Raw genomic sequence first — 27,302 nt, 5'->3', positions numbered from 1 at the left:
TCTGAGCACCATCAGCTATGTTCAGATGCAATAATGCTCAAGAAGAAGGACCAGTGGTACATCAGCTCGAGGTGAGCCACCTGGAGACTGCAAGTTCACAAAGTAAAGGGCACGCTTGCCATTCCTCACTATAAGACACGAAGCACCTCTAATGAGCCTCCCAGCCGGCAAGTCTGTGCCTCTTCCTGAAAGGCAAAATAGTCACTCACTGCCAACTCCAGCCGTTCTCCCTCTGCACCCTGACACCTCCCGTGGAGAAAAGTCTTCAGGGTCTCTTGCGAACCGGGATCTGTGACAGTAGACTCTTCTATTACAGCTCTTTTACTGTGATCCATGTGTTTGCTGCTGGCCAGTCCCTGCCGGCCACATAGCACTGTATGATTTCCTCTTGAACGAAACAGCGCCTCTTGAACGAAACACCAGCTTCTGACAAGGCAGCGGCTCCGGCTCTGATCAGACGCATTTACACTTGTCAGCTGGGAATTAGCAGCCAGTCTGAACAAGAATGCAGATCAGATTGCTTCTTCTACCCAATCACTGCAGTTTTGGGAAGGGCAAATTATATGGCATACATTGATCATGATTTTATTTACTCATATTGAGAGATAAAGAGAAAAGGGGAGGGAGGGGAAGAGAGTGTAAAGGAATTTTAGGGATACATTCATTGTTTCCAAGGAATATTTAAGGGTGATACGCTTTACAATTTTGTCTAATTTATGTTAACATCCTCATCTTGAAATAGCAGAAAGAATTACTGGTCCAAGGCTACCTAAGGAAGCTGGATGGATGATTGGGAACATGAAGCTTTTCCAGACTGAAGCAACAAGCTGACCAAGGCTCCAAGATATATAATTCCACCCTGAAAAAGCAGCCAGAACGGAGGAGCCATATAAATTGGAACACAAATGTTAGGGAAGAGGCTGTGCTTCCCCCCCACCCACCCACCCACACACACACACACAATTTCCTCATTTTAGGACCTGACAGAGTGAAAAACACAACTATAACACAGGTACCTTTCCCCCTCCCCTCCCTTTTTTGCTATCACATCATAAGTCACAACCGACTTATGGTACCCCATAGGTAGGGCTGCCAACCTCCAGGTGGTGGCTGGAGATCTCCCACTATTACAACTAATCTCTAGGCAACAGAGATCAGTTCAGCTGGAGAAAATGGCAAATGTGGAAGGTGGAGTGTATGGCATTATACCGCATTGAAGTCCTTCCCCTCCTCAGGCTGCCCCACCAAAATCTCCAGGTATTTCCCAACCCAGAGCTGGCAACCCTACCCATAAGGTTTCAAGGCAAGAGACGTTCAGAGGTGTTTTGCCATTGCCTAGCTCTGTGTAGCAACCCTGGTCTTCTTTGATGATCTCCCATCCAAAGACTAACCAGGGCCTTCTTTTCCCCTTACTGGTGCTTAAAGCAACTTGAGGACAGTTTTGATCAGGGAAACCATGTGGAGTGGAAGAGGTAAGCCTTCCTTCCCACCCACCATAGCTCCACTACATGAGGCCCTCTTCCATGGCCCACCATTCCAGTGATGGAACCCTAGTATCAAACTGTTACAAAAAGTGTAGTTATACACTCCAAGGGACAGTGAGAAGTACACATAGTATACCTGTGGATTTATTTTGCAATGTACATGTCTAATTCATAATGCTGTTTAAAGACAACAGCATTACGTGACTTTATGGCATTTTTAAAAAATTTGCGACTACTTCCATTGTTTAGATTCTGAAACTGAGCAGTGGTAATTTTTTAATCCTAACTCATTTCTTTCTAACATATTTGCTAAACAGGTATCAGGGACAGAATAGGGTTATAAACAAATAAAAGGTCATCAATCTAGAAAAATGGTTAAGGCAGCAGGGCATTGTTCTGTCATTCTATTTTGATTTCTGCTCAAATGAGCAGCAAAATTACCCTCAGAAGTTAATGGAGATGAACACGTTCATTTTCTGGTCACAAAGACCCTATTAAGTAGGCTGGGCTGAAACCCCAAAGTCACCCAGGTAGCTGCATTGCTGAGCAGGGATTCTGAAACTAGGTCCCTCTGGTCACACTCTGACCCTCTAACCACTATACCATACTGGGTCCATATGACAGGTTTCCCAGCAAGTAAAATTCCACCAAAGTTTATAAAAACACTTTTGCATAATAGGGCTTAGTCATGCCGTCGTCTCTTATTCATATTAAAAGTATATCCATTTTTAATAACAGCAGGATTGGAAGATTTTCTGGAAAAATAGATCATACATAGCCAAGTGCCCTGGAGGACATCCAAAACATTTGGATAATCAGGAATGCATGAGCAAACAAGACCGATGTTTATGTAGGGCTGCAATGAACTGGAGATATAGAACAACACAGTGAGAATCTAGAGAGTCAGGTAACAAGGGATTTTAATGACGCCCAAATTGTGTTATATGGAATTCTAGAGGTCCTCAGAAGCTTATTAAAGATTTCTCAACTACCATGTAAGAAACGGCAGAGAAATTTCTTTGGAAAATAGTTTACAGAATACTACTACCATTCTTTTGTGTGCACTGTGCAGCTGTGGAGGAGTTTGGAGTTCATTGTAGGTGCACACTCAGTTGACATAGGTCAGTGGTAGGCAAACTCATTAGTCAACAGAGCCAAATATCAACAGTACAACGACTGAGATTTCTTTTGAGAGCCAAAACGCCTTTTAACAACCATTCATGCACGGGAGGTTTTGCCTTGGATTTGCCGCTCTCTAGATGCACATTTTCCCCATCTGCATTCTCAAAACTCTGCAGGGGGGCTTATTGTTGAGTTTTGAGAATCTGGATGGGGAAAATGTGCATCTGAGTGGCAAATACAAGGCAAAACCTCCCATTCATAAATGGCCAATAACCCCCCATGCAGAGTTTTGAGAATCTGGATGGGGAAAATGTGCATGAATCAAACATGGCTTCCCCCCCCGGCCCCCCGACCTCCTCCTCCTTGCCGCCGCCGCCTGGGCTCCTTCCTTCCTTCCCTCCCCGGCCGGCGTGCCGTCTGCCCATCCACCCGTCCTCAGTGCCTCGGCCTCCTCTGCCAGCCAAAACCAGCGCGAAAAATCCCGCCCGCTGATTGGCTGCCGCCGCCCACCTTGGCACCGCCGGCCCTTGAGTGCCACGTGCAAAACCCGGCCGCGCTGTGAGGGGAGGGAAAGGGGGGGAGGAGGAGGGCGCTTTCCAGAGCCGCACTCAAGGGCCCAAAGAGCCGTATGTGGCTCGCGAGCCGCGGTTTGCCGACCACTGACATAGGTGATGACATGGGCCAAGGGTACAAAGGGCCTGTCTCCTCAATGAATTGATACTGAACCTCCATTCTTGCTACAGAATCCTCTGCAATGCCCAGTGGTTCAAGATTCTCAGGATTTGTTTGGATGACAAATTGGTGTGTACAGATTTCCCTGGAAATGGAAAGCTTGGGACACACTGTTCAGGTGTGTTATGCCACTGAGAAGATAACACATGACCTGCTTTGCATACATTATAGCAGTAATCCCCAATGTGGTGCCCAAGAGTGCTACGGCAACCCTCAATGTGCTTTCTGGCACCCAGTTTCCTCTTCCCCAAAGCATCGTTTTTGCAAAGCAGAAACCTAATTTTGGCTTGCCTCCACCTCACTGGATGAAGAGGTGCTTCAGAAGAGCCCAGAAGGTATCACCTTTATGTCCTCAAGAGCACCTCCTTGAATGCAGATGCCTTCATCATAGTAGGATGCTTAGCATAAAATTTTCTAAGGTGAGTGCCAATGTTTTATGATTGGCCCCCAACCCGCACCCCCACAGAAGCCATTCTTGTTGTGGTGCTCATGACTCATTCGCAAAATTCTGAAAGTGCCCACAGGTTCATGAAGTTGGGGACCCTTGTGTTATAGTCTAGAAGTTCTATAGGTATGAATAAATAGAGTCCATTAAAGGAAGCCTGGAATCTGTTCAAGATTTAATGAGCACTGAAAGCTCCAGGTTACAACCTTGTCCATCACTACACTGCATAAAAGCAATTGCGTGTATTTATTATTTATTTAGATCATTTATACCCGAGCTCTCCAGAACTTGCGCAAGGTGGCAACTTGTATGCACCACTCGAACTAGACATTACAAGAGGGACTCAAACACATTTATTGACAGGGCCCCCCATATCACATTGAAATGCTGCTCTCTTTATCCCTGTCTTACTGTGCTCCGTTGCCTGAAGAATCTTTTTCCCAGCCCAGTTCTATCAGAAGACATGACCAGGACTGGGAAGACAAGCTACAGAGAGCAGCAAGGTAAGGGAGGAGGAGGAGGAGGGAGAGGAGGAGGAGGAGGAAGAAGAATTGCTTTTTATATGCCAACTTTCTCTACCACTTAAGGAAGAATCAAACTGGCTTACAATCACCTTCCCTTCCCCTCCCCACAACAGAGACCCTGCGCGGTAGGTGGGGCTGAGAGAGCTCTAAGAGAGCTGTGACTAGCCCAAGGTCACCCAGCTGGCTTTCATGTGTAGGAGTGGGGAAACCAACCCGGTTCACCAGATTATAGTCCGCCGCTCATCTGGAGAAGTGAGGAATCATACCCAGTTCTCCAGATTAGAGCCCACCACTCCAAACTACCGCTCTTAACCACTACACCACACTGGCTCTCTTACATGAGGATCCCCAGTCAATCATATCTAGTTCAAACTTCAATCATAAGCCAAAGAGTGTTTAGATTTTTTTTTTACTTTGTTTTAGATTGTCCTATGAATGAAAAAGGTAATTGAAGGTTAATGCAGTTTATACATCAAGGTTGTATTATTTTTATTGCCTGGCTACCTAATGAATGAAATTGACAGTGCAGGACAGCTGTTTATCATATCTGGGGTCTACACATACCTCTATACTCTTTTTCTTTGGAGTCATATGATCTATAATACACAAGACAGAGTGCTTTCAGTGGCAGAACTGCCTGAATATATAAATAAAAGAGACCCACCAGTCCTCTTCCCTGATAAAATTTTTGGTGTTGAGTAAAGACTGTTATTTACTAATAAAATGAACATTTAAAAATAAAATTGACAAATTATTTTCATTTATGTTTCCATGAACATAAGAAAGGCCATGCTGGATCAGACCAAGGTCCATCAAGTCCAGCAGTCTGTTCACACAGTGGCCAACCAGTTGCCTCTAGGAAGCCCCCAAACAAGACAACTTGTTTTAAACTTTTAAGGACTTTTAAACTGGGTTATTATTGTTGTTATACTATGTTGAATGACTGGTCATACTTACACAAGTGTATAATTGGACCATGATATTATGGTGTCAAATATATAAACAAAGAAAATGCATCCTTTTTTAAAGACGTAACTAAACTTTGAGAACTCAAAGTGTTCTCTTGGACACCAATAGTTAAATCGCTAGAAAATGTAATTATGCAGAGAGAAACACCAGTTCACTCTGCAGTCTTTTTGTTTTATTGCAGCTACCAAAAGTTCAAGAATATACTTGCAGCAGTAATAACCATTGGGACAAAAATATCCCAGTCCTCAGAAGTAGGACCTTGGCTGCCTCTTATGGCACTGTAGACCCAGACAGCAACAGGAGACAGGAATGTAATTGTTATGCCAAGTCATTTATGCCAGTGTTCCCACTCTTCCAAGTTTAATTAACATCTCTTGGGATTACAGAGGCCAAACTGTCACACCTGCACACAGACTGCAGTGGAGTGAGGTTTCCATGCTCTGAATTCTAGATGTTCTGAGGTTTATATATCACCACTCCCTTTAAGACTTTTGATAAAAAACCCATGATCACATGGACCCAGGGTAGGGAAGAAAGACTCCAGGGCCTTCCTGTGAAAGAGGAAAATGTGTGAGCGTTTGTCACTGTGGGTTCATTTTCCATACTTGCAGCGTTTAAAGCTTATGAAGAACTAAACTGTATCTCGTAATACAAGCTTTTGATTCCTGTACCAGTAATAAAACACACACACACACACAACGCCCCCCCCCCACAAAACTTCATCCAACAATCTTGCAAATCTTGGAGCCTTTAATGGGATTGTCCTTGATGAGAGATATGAAAGGAAATTCGTTTCCTGTTAGCCTGACTCACACTAATGGACTTTCAAAGTACAGCCTTTCCACTCACTCTTAATGACTTGTTGCAATGGAGATGGGGAACCGGCACACAGCAATGCCATCTTCTGGCATAGTTCCGGTGAGAAAGGGAGTTTGCTGAATACGGCTAAAAGAAAGCCCCTTTTCTTTGGAAGCAGAAACTCAAGCAAGCCACACAATAAATCTTGAGAGTTGCTTTTTTTTCCACCCCACAAACATAATGTTGGATTGTGATTGTTCAAAGGACTGAAATAAAATAGGGAAGGAGAACACACAGTGCTGAGCTGGAACAGCAAACTCACTTGAGTGGATGAATTCTCCCTGAATGTGCTTGCAAGTGCACAGGGAGCTGCCAATTTATATAGAAATGTTCACAATATAAAGCATGAGGAACAAAATCCTGTAAAGACAACCCATCCTGCCATTTCATGGTCAATAAGATGATGCGCTATAGGGAAGCTGACGATCAATGACTGCCCAAGTCCATTCATATAAGGCAGTCTCTGGGGTTAGAAAAGGCAACAAACACCTGGAAAACTGTGGGATGGAACAGAAACAATCACACAGCATAGAATTAAAAAAATATATTTTTTTAAAAAATCTATTGATTACAATTGTACATTATGCGAAGAAGAAGAAGAAGAAGAAGACTTGTTTTTTATATGCCGACTTTCTCTACCACTTAAAGGAGACTCAAACCAGCTTACAATCACCTTCCTTTCCTCTCCCCACAACAGACACCCTATGAGGATGGTGGGGCAGAGAGAGCTCTAAGAGAACTTTGACTAGCCCAAGGTCACCCAGCTCATGTGTAGGACTGGGGAAACAAATCCAGTTCACCAGAATAGCCTCTGCAGCTCATGTGGAGGAGTGGGGAATCAAACCCGGTTCTCTAGATCATAGTGTACCACTCCAAACCACTGCTCTTAACCACTATACCACGCTGGTGTAGTGGTTATACAAGCATTACACAAGCATAATGTACAATTGTAATCAATAGAATTCCTGAATATATAGTATCAAGCACTGCAGCATGATCAATGTATTCTATATTTATAACCTCACACTTCTCCTATGACTTTGAACAAGCATCAGTCTTTGAGATTATTGCAATGATGGCCAATTAGTAGCCTATGACCCGCACTACAATTTTCTTTGAGAATATACAACTTTTCCCAGTTTGGGCTAGTATTTATATTTAAATTTGATTTGATTAGTCCGACATGTTTAATTATTCATTGCTTTCTTTACTTTACTTTAATAATTTTACTTTACTTCAATGATTCTGTTCGAATGACCAGTAGGTCTTAAGCAGGGGCACAATGGCCAAAGTATTTAATATATTCCCCTAAGCCTTTAAAATAGGCCAAAATATTTAATATATATTCCCCTTAGCCCTTAAAATAAGCAGTATATATATCTTTACCATCTCTGATTTATTTGTTATTAAAATATTTAAGGAAGGGTGAGTGCCTTTTTTCCATGATCAAATGACTCAACCAGTCTATGTCTATCAACCTCAAATAATGGACAATGAAAAACAAGTGACTTATTGTGCCTATACTTCCAGATCCACAAGGGCAGATCCTATTAGAAAATGGAACTTTACCAAATCTGCCCATTCATTGCTTTCAAGAAACAACACACTTTCAAACTTTAACTCCCCACACCATCTAATTTAGATCATACCACATTCAACACCAAATCAGAATGAAGACAGATGGGGACTCTCAATGTCTTATTTAAATCACAGTGGGTAGCCGTGTTAGTCTGTTTGCAGTAGTCAAAAAGGGCAAGAGTCCAGTAGCACCTTAAAGACTAACAAAAATATTTTCTGGTAGAGTATGAGCTTTCGTGAGCCACAGCTCACTGTGGCTCACGAAAGCTCATACCCTACCAGAAAATATTTTTGTTAGTCTTTAAGGTGCTACTGGACTCTTGCCCTTTTTGTCTTATTTAAAGTAAACCAGAAAAGAAATAGATGGCACTGATTAAAATCCAAAACACCAGACATAGATGTCTGTTGAACTTCAAAAGTCCATGTTTTATGAGGATTATTTTGAGAGTGCTAGTTTTTTTTAAAAAAAGTAATAGACTTGGCAGTTTTTAACTGGCTTTCTCTCATTGCATGTAAGTACTCATTCTGTACCTACTTCTCTGTGCATTGTATTGCCTCCTGTTTTTCTTTCTCCGCCTTTCTTTTCGCTCAACATGCATTTTTCTGCATGAAATTCACCTTCTCTCCTACCCACTGAGAAGTCAGAACTCTGAACAATGTCCATACACATGTGGACCTAGATGCCCTCTGCTGGCTCTTTTGGAGATAGCAAACTCTCTCTAACGCCCAGTAATCTGGGACAAAGGAAGCCCCAAGCTACATCTACAACTTCAGAGGCTGCATTTTATTCAATGGTTCGAATGCGATATTATGGTTACATAGAATTTTTGAAATAAAAACACATTTTGAGGCAAGCTCAAGAAATAACTTCACAGTAGTGAAGTAATGAACAGCTCTATGCTCTCCATTTACGCTAACTCCCCTGTGTAGTATAATGTCTGAGTAGGGCTGGGGAGACCCCTGTTCAGATCCCCACTCTGCCATGGAAGCTAGCTGGGTAACCTTGGGCCAGTCACGTCCTCTCAGCCTCACCTACCTCACACTGCTGTTGTGAAGATAGATGGTGAAAGAAGAATCCTACGTGCTTCTCTGGCCTCCTTGAAGGAAGGGCAGGACAAAATACAATGCACAAATGGACAGACACTTTTGTTCAACTGGGATCAGCGGCATACAGACCACATAAGCCATGAGCACTAAAAGTGACAGACCAGTGCAGAATATGCTCAGTGACCTGAAAGTGCATGACATAGTCCTAAATTGGTCTTGTCTGGATGGATACTATCTGCATGACTAAACCCCAGCTCCTTCCAGGAAAAGCAGAGTATAAGATCAGTAAATCAGCAGAAAGAGCAATAGAAAGCCTCCACCTTTGGTCTCTGCTCAGTACCCTTCCATTGCCATACTTGTCTCCACGCAAGTAGCGTTGCCACCAGCTCTGGACTGGGAAATACAGGGAAATTTTGGAGGTGAAGCATGGAAAGGACAGGATTTGAGGAGGGGAGGGACCTCAGAAGGGTACAAAGCCATACAGTCCACGCTTCAAAGCAGCCATTTCCTCCAGGGGAACTGATCTCTATAGTTTGGAGATCAATTGCAAAAGCAGGCCATCTCCAGACTCCACCTGGAGGTTGGCAACCCTCACTGGGAGACTATGCAGTACAGAACCTGCTGCAAGAAAGGCCAACATCCCTGTTTAACTCAAATCACACTATAACAATTTTTTAAAAAAAATGACACAGTCACAATTAAGGCTTAAATCCAGTTATCAGCCATAACCAAATTCAAAAGGCATATAAAGAACCAAACAGAACCACTTCCCACCCAGACAAGCAGCATAGAGAGGAGGTTGAAGCAGAGCAGTATGGGGAGGCGCACAAGAACGAGAGAAGCTTGGCCCATGACAGTAACCACTTGCAGACACTGTCTGATACAGGTTGAATATCCCTTATCCAAAATGCTTGGGACCAAAAGTGTTTCAGGTTTCGGATCATTTCGGATTTTGGAATATTCGCATATACATACTGAGATATCTTGGGGATGGGACCCAAATTTAAACACAAAATTCATGTACGTTTATATACACCTTATACATGTAGGCTGAAGGTAATTTTATACAATATGTTTAATAATTTTGTGCATGTGGGGCATCGTGGGGAACCTGCGGGACCGGCCTGCACACGTGCCATTTTATTACCCTTTGTGGGTGCTCAAAAAGTTTAGGATTTTGGATTATTTTGGATATCAGATTTTCAGATAAGGGATACTCAACCTGCCTGAGAAACAAAACGAGGTTCTGATCAAAGGATAAACTTGCATTGGGTAGTGAAATTCTAAACAGAACTACACCTTTCAAAACCCCATCACCTTCAATAGAGGACAATCCTAAACAGGCCTACTCATGTTTATCCAATAAGGCTTACTCCCAAAAAGCTGCAATGTTAGAAGGCTGCAACTCTGCTTAGTAAACCCACTAGAAATGAGCTGCATAACACACCCTGTGTGTGTGTGTTAAGTGCCATCAAGTAGCTTCTAACTCATGGCGACCCTATGAATCAAAGTCCTCCAAAATCTTTGACAGCCTTGCTCAGATCTTGCAAATTGAGGTCTGTGGCTTCCTTTATTGAGTCAGTCCATCTCTTGTTGGGTCGTCCTCTTTTCCTGCTGCCCTCAACTTTTCCTAGCATGACGGTCTTTTCCAGTGACTCTTGTCTTCTCATAATGTGACCAAAATACGATAGCCTCAGTTTAGTAATTTTAGCTTCTAGGGTCATCTAAGGTCAGTTCAGGCTTGATTTGATCTTTAACCGACTGTTGTTGTTTTTTGGCAGTCCATGGTATCCGTAACACTCTCCTCCAACACCACATTTCAAAGGAATCTCTTCCTATCAGATTTCTTTAATGTCCAGCTTTCACGCCCATACATAGTAATAGGGAATACAATGGCATGAATTAACTTAATCTTCGTGGCCAGTGACACATCCTTACACTTCAGAATCTTTTCTGAATAGCAGTCCATGATATCCGTAACACTCTCCTCCAACACCACATTTCAAAGGAATCTCTTCCTATCAGATTTCTTCAATGTCCAGCTTTCACACCCATACATAGTAATAGGGAATACGATGGCATGAATTAACTTAATCTTGGTGGCCAGTGACACATCCTTACACTTCCGAATCTTTTCTGAACACACCCTAGCAGAGGCAAGTAAGTACAGTACGTCAAGCGTGAATCAACATACAGTTTTCTTCCCTAAAAAAACATTTCCTCTAGCAAATGTCAGGTAAATGAGATTAAAGAGCACTTAGAAGCAGATGGAATGGTTCCACTGACTGATAGCAGTATAATATTTTTCTGCTTGAGTCATCTTTTCTGAGATATATAACAAACGAGATAACCTGCGTGGATGAGATCTAACATTAAACATATGCCCCAAGTGCTCCATATGAAGTATGGAGGTTTCATAGCAAACATACGGTACCTGTCTGACTAGAAAGCTCTGGGGAAGCACATAGAGTTATATATTAGGTGTCAAATACATACAGAAACTTCAAACATTTTATATGTACAACATTAGCAAGTGAGGACTACCTTATAACATTTCTCCTCTGAGAATGACTTCAAAGCCTGCATTCACTATTCACAAGACCACCAGGGTCTATATGAAATAAACTATCAAATGAAGTATCACAGAGATGTACTGATCTAAGCAGTACCTTATGTCTCCATTTTTACTGGACCAACGTTGAGCAGGTTTCTCAGGCAAGGTAGCATTAAAATGTTCTAAATAAATAAGCATCCGTACATCTTTATACATTACGATATGGCTGTACAGCAGCATATATACAATGCTTTTTCAAATCAATACAGGCGCCATCATGTTAGGTTTTTAGAATTTTATTGATTGTTTTATTATGGATTTTACTGTATATTTATATTGTATATTGTTGTATTTTTAAAATGATGTTACCTGCCCTGAGCCAGCTTGCTGGGGAAGGCGGGTTATAAGTCTAATAAATAAATAAATAAATATCTCGTTTTATTGCACTTTGTTTTATTGCACTTCACAGATACTGCTTTTTTTTTACAAATTGAAGGTTTGTGGCAACCCTGCATCAACCAAGTCTATCGGTGCCATTTTTCCAACAGCCTGTGCTCACTTCGTGTCTCTGTGTCACATGTCTATCAATAAAGTGTTTTTAAATAAGCTTATGTACATTTCTGGAGACATAATACTATTGCACCCTTAATAGACTACAGTATAGTGTAAACATAACTTTTATATTCACTGGGAAACCAAAAAAGTAATGTGAAACACTTTATTGTGATATTCACTTTATTGGGGTGGTCTGGAACCCATCCCGCAATATCTCCGAAGTATGCCTGTTATATTTCTTGTTTCGTCAAGAAATAATTTACTCATTCAGTAAACGCTGCTTTAAACATTAAGAGTCGAGGGTGTGTTAATGTATACTTTATTGGTAATGCAGAATAACAGCTCTGTTAAACAGTTATACATTGGTCAGCTGACTTACCCAAACTGCATACAATTCCTCTAATGTTTTAACAACCTCTATAGAACCTGGTTGGGTATTAGCACTAAATCTCAGGCCGGGGGTGGGTTTCATTCTTGGACGTTTAACATTGCAATTGCAATCCTATGCAGTGTTATTCCAATGCAAGCCTGTTATCTTCAGTGGGCTTACAATGGAGTAACGTTACACAGGACTGCACTAATAAACACCTACAATTGGGAAGAAACTGACCTGTTATAACACTGAAGCCTAAAACTCCAAATTTAATAACTTAAAAAAGTAAATCATAAATTAAAAACAAACAGTATAAAAAGTAAGACTGTATTATGGATGCATTAAAGGCTGAAGAACAGAATAAAATTCTTACAGTGCAATCCTAAGCAAAGCTGCACCTGTGTCCACTGAAGTCAGTAATTGAATGTCTAGCTCCTAGCAGCATTCAGCTACTCTTTGCAGTTAGTAATAATAGATACTGGTGAGCTCATATTAGATTAACATATATGACAATCATGCTCAGAGCTTGTGATACCATTAGAGATCAGAGCCTACATGGAGGATCACAGCATTTATATTTGGGTATTAGTGTTTCACCGTTTTCTGTCCTTTTTATATATTCTTTTCAAAATATTTTCTCCTGATGGGCTACTTCAAAATATTTTAGTCTTAAGAGTTAGACCCAACCATTTTCACCACAGGAGAAAAAAGGGAAGAGAGATCCCCTCTGAGCACCTAGAAAGGCGTTTCATCAATGTTCCAGCCACTTAGTAAATTTTACATATAACGATCTATTATGGGGGGGTTTTAATGACATACTAGCCTCAGCCTTGGATCGAAGCACACCCCACACAAAGAATATTATTTGATAAGATCTACACTCAAAGCCTATATAGCTAAACTAGGTTTGATTGACCCCTAGCATATACCGCACCCTTTTAGTTCTATGCATCCTAATTGTTTTCAGTTAGACTATTTTCTTGATTCAGCTTCTCTGATGTCCAAGATTATTGCCTGTGATATAGATGTTACTGTTATTTCTGACCATGCCCCCGTATCATTAGTCTTTCGGTTCCAAACTGGGTTATACCACCAGGTTTATAATGTTTCTCTTCTTAATGATGAGGCTATTAAAAATCAGATGATGGCTGTGTTATCAAAGTATTTTAATATTAATTAACGAGTAGCTAGTACTCATATTATTGAACGGGTTTCTTGTAAAGCTTTTATTAGAGAGAGAATCACTGCATATGCTTCTCATAAGAAGAAACAGAGTAATGAAATAAGTAACTCTGAAAGATAAATTGAAATATCTGTTAAGTCAATTTGCTATATCTCCCACACCAGATCTTTATCTGGAACTGCCAAAGGTTAAATATGAACTAAATAATATACTATCAGTGAAAGCAGAATACATTTTGTCCGTGTCAGTCATATGGGGAAAGTGGTGAGAGACCAGGTACAATTTTTAGCATAGTTTAAGACAGCAAAAGAATAAGAACTATATTCCTTTGATCAAATATCAGAAGAATACAATACATACTGCCTCTACTGAAATAAATTCACAGTGGAGCCAGCGTGATGTAGTGGTTAAGAATGGTGGTTTGGAGCGGTATACTTTGATCTGGAGAACCAGGTTTGATTCTCCGCTCCACCACATGAGACAAGAACACTAATCTGGTGAACTAGATTTGTTTCCCCACTCCTACCCATGAAGCCAGGTGGGTGACCTTGGGCTACTCCCACCCTCTCAGCCCCACTTACCTCACAGGGTGTCTGTTGTGGGAAGGGGGAGGAAAGGTCATTCTAAGCCGGTTTGATTCTTCCTTAAATAGTAGAGAAAGTCAGCATATAAAAACCAACTTTTCTTCTTCTTGTTGTTTTATTTTATTCTGAATTGTACAGTAAAGGCAAAGAATTTTCAGGATAGGGTTGCCAGGTCCCTCTTTGCCATTGGTGGGAGGTTCTGGGGGCGGAGCCTGAGGAGGGGAGGGTTTGGGGAGGGGAGGGACTTCAGTGCCATAGAGTCCAATTGCCAGAGTGGCCATTTTCTGCAGGTGAACTGATCTCTATCGGCTGGAGATCAGTTGTAATAGCGGGAGATTTCCAGCTATTACCTGGAGGTTGGCAACCCTAGTCATGGATTGTATTTGCCTATGGACATTTTCAGTGGTGCCCAAATGTCATTATGTATCTTGGAATACTGATTCCTTATGATTATGTTAAATTTTAACAAGCTTATTGCCAATATATCATTGCATTTGGACTGACAGGCAACTTTAAACTTGTTTTATGGGGCAAAGTAAATACACTCAAAATGAATTATGCCTAGTATTATTTACATTTTATGTGCAAATCCCTTCTAAACACCTTGTACATATATTCATAAAATTAATACTTTATGTGGAGTACCTCACCACCTCAGATTTCTTTAAAGAAGTTACAATTTCCATTCAATGAAGGGTTTTTCACTTTTCACATGAGGAGGAAGAACCAACAGATATGTGCCAAACAAATAAAAAATGTAATTAACAAGTTGGTCTAGTATAATATATATAAACCTCTCTCTCTTTAGAACGCACTGTAAAACCTAGGCAATATTATCATTCTGAATACCTGCTGATTAATATTGGCATCAAATCAGAACTGGTTATGACTCATATAGAAAAATAATATGTGCCTGCTCAAATAATACATCCTGTAATACAAAAAAAGGAAAAAGAAAGAAAGAAACCCACTCTCCTAGCATTTTATTAGCTAACTGTGCTTCTGAGTAATGTTTGTCCTTCATTTTCCTGTAATTTAACAATCACTTGGTAGTCCTGATATTCCCTCCTCCACTTATTTCTTTGTAAGGTTTCCCATTGTCCAGTGTGAAATTTCATAAATATGCTAATACTGAAATTGCGCTTTCAACTAAACATTTGTTGTTTGCCTTTGCTAAGACAATATTTTTCCTAGATTCTTTCTCCCCTTTGTCTAGACTCAGAGTTCCATTTATTTATTCCTTTAAAAAAAATTATTATTTTCCATAATATCATATTCAGACATTTCAACAATTGATAACAATCATCAACAAAGAGAAAAAGAAAAAATATAATATTGTTGAAAATACACTTTGTCTTTAAACAAAAATTGAAACTTCCCCTTCACCCCCTCCATCTTATTATAAATTTATGTACTCTTTTGTATAAAAATTCTAATCCTAATAGTATTTTATATAATTAAATATAGTTTCTTATTTACTATCGATTAAATTATAATTAGGTATGATTTCAAAACATAGATTTCATTATTTCAGATTAACCATAATATAGTAATTGTAACTATTAATTATTAGGTATTGTTTGTAATAGTAAAAGATGGATTAGATCAATGAATAACCTTTGAGCGTTCCAATTTGAAATTCATTTTCACAGTAAACCCTCCACGCCTCCCATTCACCCATAAATTGTACATTGTCTTTTTGGTTTATCAATGCAGTAAGTTTTGCCATTTCCATCAATTCTAACATCTTTTGTATCCAGTCTCTTTTGTCTGGAGTTTCCATTGTCTTCCATTTAGCTGCATATATTAATCTTGCAGCAGTGGTGGCATAAATAAAAAATGTTCTTTGAGTTAAAATAGAATCTGGTATCATGCTTAATAACATCATCTCAGGTGTTTTAGGTACATTATTTTGTATAATCAACCTTATTTCATTGTAAATCATGTCCCAGAAGTTTTTCGCTTTTTCACAAGTCCACCACATATGATGAAATGAGCCTATTTCAGTATTTCATTTCCAACACTTCGGGGCCATTGATTTGTAAGACATTGCCAGTTTTTTAGGTGTTAAATACCATCTATACATCATCTTGTAGATATTTTCTCTTAATGATTGAGATAGTATGGGTTTCATATCTCGTGACCAAAGTCTTTCCCATTTATTTAACAGTATATCATGGCCCCCATTTATTTATTCCTATGCCACCTCCCCAAAAGACCACTTCTTGTCTAAGACAATGTGCCAGTTTTCCCACATGTCTTCATCCCTCAGTGACTACAACATCAAGTGGAGACGTGTACACGTGAACAAACTATTGTAGATGAAAAATCAAAGCAGAACTTTTGTATCATACTGTCAGGCATTTGCTGTTAGCAGGAGTAAAGGCTCTTGACATGAGTAGGCCAGTTTCTGGCTACACATCAAGTCCTTGGTTTTCATGCCTGTAAACTCTGTGTACAGTTTCACTCGTCCTGTTTTCCACAGTTACATGTTTAGTCTTCCTTCCTGGGAATCGCTTATCTCGGAGTTGCTTAGCCATGTTTACTTTCACAGCCTGTAGTTCTTTTAAACATGTAACCTGCCTATGTTTCGCCATTACCAGCCTCACCTACCTGAGGGTAGTCAGTTCTTTAATCTGTCTTTTGGCTCCTAATAAAGTCTTACTGCTTCAGGTCTACCTGTCTGGATGAGTTTGCTTATGGGATGCATGTTGTCAAAGGTAGTATGTGTCAGGATCCTGATCCTGACACATACTACCTTTGACAACATCCATTCCCATGCAAAACTGCAGGACATCAAATACTGAATAACCAGTTCCTCACATGACATAACTGTGTACAGGCAACACACATTCAAGAGAGTAGAGATCATGTTTGCCCACCCCGCCCCAGTTCAGCCTAACACGGACACAGAGCCTGCACAATCCATCAACTATAACGTCACGAAACAGTCTGCAAGTTTTTGAGTTCTTCAGAACTCTTCACATGAACACATGAAGCTGCCTTATACTGAATCAGATCCTTGGTCCATCCAAGTCAGTATTATCTACTCAGACTGGAAGTGGCTCTCCAGGGTCTCAGGTAGAGGTCTTTCACATCACCTATTTGCCTAGTCCCTTTAACTGGAGATGCCAGGGATTGAACCTGGGACCTTCTGCATGCCAAGCAGAGGCTCTGCCACTGAGCCACAACCCCTCCCCTCAGGTTGGATGTTACAAATCAAAAAAGAGTTGGGCGAGTGACAATTTTAAAGACCTTTTCTCACCAGCGTCCCTGCGCTCAAACCAGACAGACAAGTGTGTGTGTGTATAAAAGTTGTATGTGCCATTAGCTGAATTCAGGTATATATTGGTGCCTCTGATGTCAGGTCACATCCTAGTTCCTCTAAGCAAGGAGAAACAAATTGCATTTTCCCACTGGAATTACGAAGGCCAGGCACCTTCCTTGCATCTTAGTGAAAACAAGTAAGATTCACAGACCCCTTTTGGGGTAAGAGCAAAGGAATTACTTGAAACTCATTTTATTAATGATTTTGAAGATAAATTTAAGGTGATGCTCAAGGAATGATGTCACATGAAGCCAAATGGGGCAGTTTTACCCCATGTTGTATGCCCATATACACATTATCTTGCTAGACCATTCTCTTCCAGCTGACACATTCCTCTTAGTTGAATTCAGCTATTTCCAAAGTAGAAAAAACATTGTTTACAAACTCCTGTCCTCCGAGGACTTCAGCGTGGTATATTTGTTTCTTTCTCATGCTCCATTTTATCCTCATAAAAACTCTGTTAATTAGGTTAGGCTGACAAAGAATGTCTGCCCCAAAAACATCCCGTAAGTTTCATGACAAACAGGGATTTGAACCTAAGCCTCTAAAGAATCATGGATCCTTCACAAGCAATTCCTGCTTGCATGGGTATCTGGGTTGTATATATTAAACTGAATGCACACTGGCAGGCAATTCTAGTAGACATGATTCTCCCACAGACACAAACTATGCCTATACATGACCATGTCACATATAGAGGGCTGTTATGAGAACAACTGAAGAATTTCATATGTGTCTTTTTAATCATGAAAAAGTACAAGTGGAAGGATATGTTCACTTTTTTGCTGGAAAGAAGAGCCTCACCGTTTTACTTTTGATTATGTTCATATGCATTTATGTACATCAAATTTCAAGTTTGTTTACATCAGTATTAGCTTTTCAGAGGAAAAAGTATTGTTCCCCAGTAATTATAGTGTCTCTATTCCTCCGCCTGCTGCGTACTCTTTCAAGACAGATGCTCATACACAAGTGGATGCCTTTTACTTGGTGCTTAATCCTGGAACTAAGCAGGAATTTTTGAGCAATGCAGCATGAAGGGGTCACTCAGATTTCACTAGGGTTTTCTTTTGCAGAACAAACAACTTGCACATTAAATATTGAAAAGGCAAACAAAAACAAAATGTTCTTTAGAGAATACAAGTGGGGGACCTGCAAGGACTTGTGAGGGGCATCTCATTTTCCCCTTCCATACTATGTCATCTTTTCCTTCCCTGAAAGCCCCCTAGTCTCTCTCTCTTTTCCTGCTTCCTTCTTTTCTTCTCATCCTCCAGCCAACCTTTCTTTTCATCCTCCAGCCTTCTCATCCTCCAGCCAATTTTTCCTTCTCATCCTCCAGCCAACACCACCTTTATCTGCCCCCCCCCCCCGCCACAGAATTGGCCATGATGAGAATCAGATATATACAGGTGGGGACCCATAAGGAACTTGCAGGGAGAGAGCATCCCATTCCCCTTGCCTTTATTTATTTAAATTTATAGCCCGCCCTCATTCCCAGCCAAACCGGGCTAAGGGAAGGTAACAACAGTTTGATATTAACAGTATAATAAAAACATAAAACCTTCCAATAAAATTGTAAAACGGCATAACAATATTAATACATATATAAATATATCAAAATGGCACTCAAGTCATAACAGCCATTCAAGTCATAACAGCCATTAAAGGCCTGGCAGAGCAGTCGATATCCCCACAAAGATAAGAAACACTCCTTCTTCTCGGTCGCTCATGCCCCCTCATTTTCTCTTCCCACCCCTTCTTCCCAGTTACTCATGCTCTCCTAACTTTTTGTCTCCCCCCCGCTTCCCCCTTCCCAACCCGTCCTTCCCCTTTCCAACACAGTATTCTGTCCCACTGCTCAGACCAACCATTTGTCCTCCTCTCCGCTGCTCTGAGGAGAATGACAACGGCAATGGGTGGCGCCTGCCTTTCCCCTCCCTCTCCTCCTAGCCTCCAGTCAGCGGAGGAGCATGGTTTGCCGGGAACTAATGAGGGGGCTCTTTATTGCTTCAGTGGAAGTGGATGGTGGAGAGAAGTGGCGGCTCCCCCCACCCTCCTCCTCCTCCTGCCTGAGTTTCGTGGTGGGAAGGTGCAGATATAGTTTTGGGGTATCTTGGGGGGGATAAACTCCCCTTTATTAGGTTTAGGATTTTTCTGCAAGCCTGGGGGTTTCCCCCCAAGTTTGGAGAAAAGTCGCCATACTGACCATGTAGTCCCAATCCATGGATTTAGATACATGGCTACAGATCTGTACATAACATCCAAAGCAGTGACTGATTTTCAGAGAAGCTGTATTCGTTCATATGACTGAATGATGAACAATGAGGTCACATCTTTGAATCAATCCTGACACAAGCACCAATCACAGGACAGAAAAGAACCTTAAGATCACCTAGATTGGCTCTGTACTTTATCCTCCGCATAGTAACCTTCCAAGGGATTAACTCACTTCCTCCAGAATTATAATGTGACAGAAACAGACACACAAGCTAACCGAGTACATCACCGCAGAGCTGCTGGCCAAGGAGAAGAAAATTAGTAAATCAATCAAGATGTCTCAGGCAAGAGAGCCAAGCTCCGTGGCATCAAGAAAGAGAAATGTATTAGGATGAGCAGCCTGTTCTTCAAAGCACCCAGGTGGGCTGTTTGCATTGCTATTTAACGACACTTAATAGGCAGAAATTAGAGTGCAGAGGCCAGATGCCTTTCCACAGGTCACAAGTAAACGCTCTGTTTATCAGCGGTGGCCAAGGAAATCCCACACAAAACACACGCATGAAACAGCACAAAGGACAAGAGGACAGTCTATTATGCGCTGGGCTCTAGCCGGGATAACTGGATTCAAAGGGTTAACACAGCACACACTCATCTCAAATGTTTTGCAGGCTTGTTTTTGATGAATGAATCTTTTGTTGCATCAACAAAGATTCCTTTAGTAGCCAAGTCTCAAGTCATTGCTCCATTGTACTCCTTAGACTCGATGGGAGCAATTAAAACATGCAGATAAACCAAAATACTTTAAAACCACGCAGACTATTTATTTTTTTAAAAAAACTGCACAAGGGGATGCAATGAAAGATACTTTATAAAAAGTTCTGAGACTGCGCAGGGCCCTGTGGTCAGATTTTTTTTCCCTTTTGGCCATAGTGGGAATCTCAGCTGCGATGTATGACTCAACCGAAACTTTGATTTTGTTACCAACAACAACAAAATGTGGAACAGTCACACATATTCAGTCCCAGCAGCTGGAAGGAAAAACAAACACAATTATTATTTCAAAGTGTTACCAGACAATTCACTGCAAATCCACTTTCAAACAAGACTGCCTCTTCCAAATAGTTCATACCTCAAGAAACAACTTTTGTGATCCAAAGCTGCTGAATGCCTGCACTGTTGTCCATAATCCTATCAGTCACTACAGCACAGCTACTGGAAACCCCCTAGAATCTGGCAGCGATAGATTCCATGTGAAGGAGGCCTAGTGATGTTCTGTGTTTTGTTTTGCTAGCCGCTTATTAGATGGTGGGCATTTTCAGGCTATTCCTCTAACTGAAACCAACCCCCTCCCCTGCTGTTAGCTCTGATAAAAGGAAAAAACAGGCTCCCCGCCCATCCAGGACTAATACCTGATTTAAGAAAGGCAGGGGGATGTGGAATCCACTTTCTCTTGTGTTGTTCATGTAAAAGGTAAAGGCATTCCCCTGTGCAAACACCGGGTCATTACTGACCCATGGGGTGATGTCACATGACGCCGTTTACTAGGCAGACTTTGTTTGTGGGGTGGTTTCCCATTGCTTTCTCCAGTCATCTACACTTTACCGCCAGCAAGCTGGGGACTTGTTTTACCGACCTTGGAAGGATGGAAGGCTGAGTCAACCTTGAGCTGGCTACCTGAAACTGACTTCTGTCGGCATCGAACTCAGGTCGTGAGCAGAGCTTTTGACTGCAGTACTGCAGCTTAACACTCTGCGCCATGGGGCTCTTATGATACTGATCTAAATACCCCCTCTCCCCTCTTCACTTTTCTGTGCTCTACCTTTAAAAAGAGGGAGAGAGAAAATATTGCCATTCACTCAGGATAATGAGGGGAAGGGTAGCTATTTAATTCTCCCTTCACTGGCTGTTTCTCTCTGAAGACGCCATACCTGGTTTATTAACAGCAGGGAAGGAAAAAGTTAAACAGTTCATCTCCTCCTTGACAGTTGCATGTGAAAAAGAAAATAAACCGAGTTTTAAATGAACACAGAAGAGAAAAAAGTGAGGTGTGGTTTGACCCTTAAGGGTGTTTTGAAACCATTGCCCGTCTTCCTCATCACTCTTGGAGCAGTAGGAAGTCTGATGGTACTCATGACAGTTAATGGCTGTGCCTCTTCTTCCTGTGTATGTGTGTTCTTCAGCAAGGACATCACAGCACAGGGGGCCGAGAGTATCCTGACATTAACTCCTGATCAACGGATCAAGTGGAAGTCAACAAACTTTCAAACTATTCGCCTTGCTAACAATGTGTTAGTAAACCTCATTCAATTACATTGCACATTCAAAGAATATTTTAAGTTGCCTAATATTTACTAGATCTCTTCTAGAACAAACTGTGTGTGCTTTTTTAAAAGACTTTTAGTAATCTTGTCCGATAGTTTTAATAGGTATTAGTGTATGTATGTAAGGATACTGCACTAAAGTGAAAGGATTAGACTTAATTTGTGCGTATTATTAGATCAGCCCTGTTTGTATTTAGTATCAGGTTTGCGCTAAAGCCAATGTTGAGCAGGAATTTGAAGCCACATCCAAATTTACCACTCAGTACAATAGCCCACACATGCTCTCAAAATGCTAATAACTGATCATCAGGGATACTGCCAGCATGACATTAGAACAGAAGTGTACTCTGTTTTGTTAATTAAAAAAAACTAGAAAAGGGAATTAAAAGTAAACTTTAAAAAAAAGTAGGAAGTGATTTTTTTCAGGTTAAAAAACTGGTTGATGTATTTACACTGAATAGACAGCAACCACATTAATATCACTGCTCATGTTATTTCTGTATCACCCACAATGCAGTCTTGGTGGCAAATTCTGACACCGTTACTTCATGCTTCACAGTTTTTATTTTCACCTCCACCTCCAGAAAAGAACAAAGTCACCCGCCAAATGAAGTGTTCCAGGGACTCTTCAGTTTTGGTAAGAGGGTGTTCAGGCTGCTGCATCAGACCCAAATGAGACATGATGAGGAGTTCTGTGTTACTTTCCTCCACCCGAAAGGAAGGCTGTCTGTCTGAGAGGAGAATGGGAGAGGCTGTTCAACCCTTTTTATACCAATAACTACTACACATATGCGAAGCTGCTATTATGCCCACACAAAAAGAAACACCTGTTATCTTTTCTCCTGCAGGTAGGAAAGCAACTTGGGGCCTTGATTTTTTGAGAACAAATATAAGGAGGTAAAAGGTAAGCAAGCTCTTTCCTGGCCCCCTCCTATTCCCAATTACAGCCTTCTAAGGCTGCTTTCCATTTAAAAAAAAAAACAAGCCAGGGAAGAGAGACATGGAACTATGTGTCACATCTAGGTTGGCCCTAATATCTAATAACTAATCCAAAGGGAGCACTACTTAACAGGCTGAGTGGCTATTTTTATCTCTGTATATTTGCTAGCCAGTGTCTCTTTTAAACTGCACAGTCAGACCAAATCCCAGCATCACACTGTTCTTCCTTAACTTTCAATTGCCCTATGAATGACAGCTCTTGTACTGCTAATGAATTAGGCAGCCTGCAAGAACATGATTTAGAGAATACCTAATAAGAAAGCACTCTCTGCACCAGGCCTGAAGAACATTCTCTTCAGCATGCGTTTTCTCCTTCAGAAGTCTTGCCGATTTTGATATTTCAAGATTCCACTCAGCAACTGGACTATCCCAATTCCCAATGTGCCACATCCTAAATCATTTGCACATAGGCGACCTCCTCTGGGTTCCATGCTGTTGGTAAGAGGGGGGTGGTGGTGGTGGTCCTGCTTCTACCAAAGTATCATGGTGCATTTCTGCATCTACCCAGAGTTTCCCTGGCTGTTCTCTAATCTTTCTCAAACCCGCTTTGCTGTTACATTTTGGAGAAGATCATAGTGCAGCCAGAATGGCTGCTGTGTAGATGGAAAAGTTCAGATTTTCCTGCCCACATTTTTCCTGACTGTTCCCCCAAGGCAGCCATTTTTTCCTCCCACCCAGGGATGGCTTTTTGGAAGGGGGGGTTAACCAGAAATTTCAGATTGTTATAAAGATGTGCCATTAAAGCAGAAACTGTAACAAGTTCTGTGAATTCCCAGCTTTCATTTTAAAAAGGTAAGTCTCTATCTTCTTCCGTGAGGAAAAGGTAAATCTCTGCAGCGGAAGGAGCTAGAGACTTACTTTTTAAAAAATGAAAGCTGGGAATTCACAGAACCCGTTCCACTTATTGTTATAACAGTATATCAATATGAAATTGCTGTTTTTTTAAAAAGGGAGTTGAAAAAGCCCATATGGCCTAGGGGAGGTCGGGATGACTGCTGATGGGGGATTAAGCAGGAAAACCCCATCATTTGGAAGCCCCATCGCTGCTACACTGTGGCAGTAAGAATGACTCTGTGTGAAAACCACCCTATTGACTTTTCTCCCTTCCTACCTTATTTTTCTCCTTTGCTTGGAAAAGAAAAACAGGTTGCTTTGGGTCACTCCCTACCAACTGGCTGGCTAGCAAAGTATCAAGCTCATCGCAGTGAGCTACGTCACAGCTCTGCACTCTTATCTTGGCCATAAGCACAGGCTTTCTTACATCTCAGGGCTTGGAAACATCTCCCTCGGCAGAATGCAAACTCCCCCCCCCCTCCATTTTGTTGGAAGCTGAAACCAAACAACATCTCTTCCCCAAAGGAAAGACTGATCCTGGCTTTCCTCCACCCATTCAGTGGAGGGGTTGTTTCAGAAAAGCTCAGAAGACATTTATTTGAGTCTTCAGGGAGTGTTCATTCAGCAGCTGCTGTCTCTACTCTGGGAGGACGAAAGGACCCTCCCAAACATTTTGCAGGATCTCCCAGAGTTTTTTTTTTTATTGGCCCTGTTCCTGTGGCAGCTATTTTGTGCTGGCACCCTCTGCCCTTTCTGAAAATTCCCAAAGCTGAGGACTTTATGAGGTAGGGACCCTGAGTTAGAGGCTACTTTTCTGGTACCGGTGCAGCACATCAATGCCATCACACCAGGGCTTGAAAGATGACCTGGGGCAAGCCAGTCTGCATTGGGGAGGGTTTGGTAGGAAGGTTATGGTGGAGGAACAAATCTGTTCTTGTGTGTGGTGCCACACCACCAGGACCTTGCCAAAGGCCTATGTCAGAGTGTTGCATCTCATTCACACACATACGTCAGGAACTTCTATCTCACAATCATCCATTTACTTCCCTTCCCCAGGGTTCTACAGAGTAAACTAAATTCAGGGACCTTCTCCCTTAGGTGCTACAAGACAAATTCATAGGAAGTAATAAGATCCACCCTACAGATCAACAGCAACTGTTGCTTCTGGGACCAGCTCCTGAAGAATCACATACCTCCTCTCCCTTGCAACATGCTTATTCCAAAGTCAAAATGGACAGGAGGGGGGGATTGAACTTTTTTCCCCTCACAGTCTTTAATGCCATCAAACTATTTGTCCTCGGGATTCAAATCCATATTTTTCTGCAGTGTAAAAGTTCATTTCCTAAACTGCATTTTGAAGGAGAGTCAGTTTTTATTCCTTTTGATGCTATGACCTGGCTTGTAAGTGGCATTGAACATTCAAAAATGGATGGTTAGTCTTAGGGTTGCCAATCTCCAGGTACTAGCTGGTAATCTCCTGCTATTACAACTGATCTCCAGCTGATATAAATCAGTTCACCTGGAGAAAATGGATGCTTTGGCAATTGGACTCTAGGCACTGAAGTCCCTCCCCTCCCCAAACCCCACCCTCCTCAGGTTCTGCCCCAAAAACCTCCTGCCAGTGGCGAAGAAGGACTTAGAAACCCTAGTTAGTCTCCAGCCAGTTGTTCACCCAGGGTACAAGGTGGCTTTAGCAGTTGGTTAAGGTTTTGATGTTCATCAGTTTATAGAGCGATACAATTGATGAGTCACTGTGGGCTGGATTCAGCGTTTGCAGAAGTAGTCTATAGCAGAGCAGAGGGAATCAGACATAGAAAGCTGTCAAAGAGAAATGCAACATGGTACAATGAGTCTGAAAAACTTGCCAGTCACCAGGACAGTATCTAGGACTGGGGGCTAGTATGATCCTAAAACATTTACCGAGGACTCCCAGCCAACTGAAGCACTGGGCTAGCCCAAAACTGAGAGAAACATTTTCTGTTTACTAGCCCAATATGCCTTTGGTTCACATCCTTAACAGCATACTTCTGAGTTAGGGATACAACGTCTAACATCATAACCACAAATGGAATTAATATTTTTACCTTAAATTGGAATGATGAAACACAAACTAGTTGACACTAAATAAACACATTTTTCAAAGTTCTTGGGGGGAAATTACTCTGAATTTGAAATAATAAAACATTTCAATGTTAACTAGTCAGTCATAACTTTGAAATCTACTTGCTGGTGTTTCTTTATAACTTCTGGCCTTAATGGTCATAAATCTGCATTTATTCATAAGCCATACAGTGTTACACTCCATGTGTGTGTAAAGTGTCGTCAAGTCGCAGACCTGTAGGACAGGTATCCCCAACTTTTTTGAGCCTGCGGGCACACTTGCAATTCTGACACGGCGTGGTGGGCACTGCCACAAAATGGCTACTGCAGGAGGTACAGCCAACCACAAAATGATTGTCACAGCTTCACTTCAGTAACACAGTGAAGATCCTTGTGCTGTGGTGGCAGCTGATGCCAAAGCAACCTTTTTAAAAAATCTGAACAGCCAATCAAATCTCCAATAGTTTATCAGAAGCCTTGCTGTGCAAAGCCCTATCTGGCCCCGCCCACTTCCTAAAAACACTTGGTGGGTGCCGGAAAAAGTGTTTGGTGGGCACCCAGGTGCCCATGAGTACCACACTGGGGACCCCTGCTGTAGGGTTTTCAAGGCGAGAGACTAACAGAGATAGTTTGCCATTGCCTTCCTCTGCACAACCCTGGCATGCCTTCTCCTTTCCTGCTCTCCTTACATGCTACTCAGAAATTAATAATTTCCACTTTGGGTGCAAAATACATCTGAACCATCAAATGTGGTTTCAATCCAAACCATTGATTAATTGCAGGGTGTTGTAGTGGTTAGATTGATGGCCTAGAATCTGGATCTCCCAGATTCAAATCCCCACTTTGCCATGGACACTCGCTTACCTTGAGCCAATCACACACACCCTCAGCCTAACCTACCTCATAGGGTTGTTGGGAGGATAAAACGGAGGAGAGGACTTGAAGGGCTGTCATATAGAGGATGTCAAGTACTTGAAGGGCTGTCAAATAGAGGATGGTGCCGAGTTGTTTTCTGTTGCCCCAGAAGGTCAGACCAGAACCAACGGGTTGAAATTAAATCAGAAGAGTTTCCATCTAGACATTAGGAAGAATTTTCTAACTGTTAGAGCGGTTCCTCAGTGGAACAGGCTTCCTCAGGAGGTGGTAAGCTCTCCTTCCCTGGAGGTTTTAAAGAAGAGGTTAGATGGCCATCTGTCAGCAATGCTGATTCTGTGACCTTAGGCAGATGATGAGAGGGAAGGACATCTTGGCCATCTGGGCATAGAGTAGGGGTCACTGGGTGTGTGTGGGGGAGGTAGTTGTGAATTTCCTGCACTGTGCAGGGGGTTGGACTAGATGGCCATTGTGGTCCCTTCCAACTCTATTATTCTATGAGGAGAACAATGACTGCTACCGCACTAGGTATTCCCAGCGATGTATTAAGAGTTTGAAAATGTTATAAAAAAATACTGTTCGCACTTTCTATGTATTCCCACCAATGTATTAAGAGTTTGAAACT

Source organism: Euleptes europaea, chromosome 9 (genome assembly GCF_029931775.1).
Source record: "Euleptes europaea isolate rEulEur1 chromosome 9, rEulEur1.hap1, whole genome shotgun sequence".
In the NCBI taxonomy this organism is placed as follows: domain Eukaryota; kingdom Metazoa; phylum Chordata; class Lepidosauria; order Squamata; family Sphaerodactylidae; genus Euleptes; species Euleptes europaea.
The sequence above is the reverse complement of the archived record's forward strand: the minus strand, read 5'-3'. Positions refer to the sequence as shown.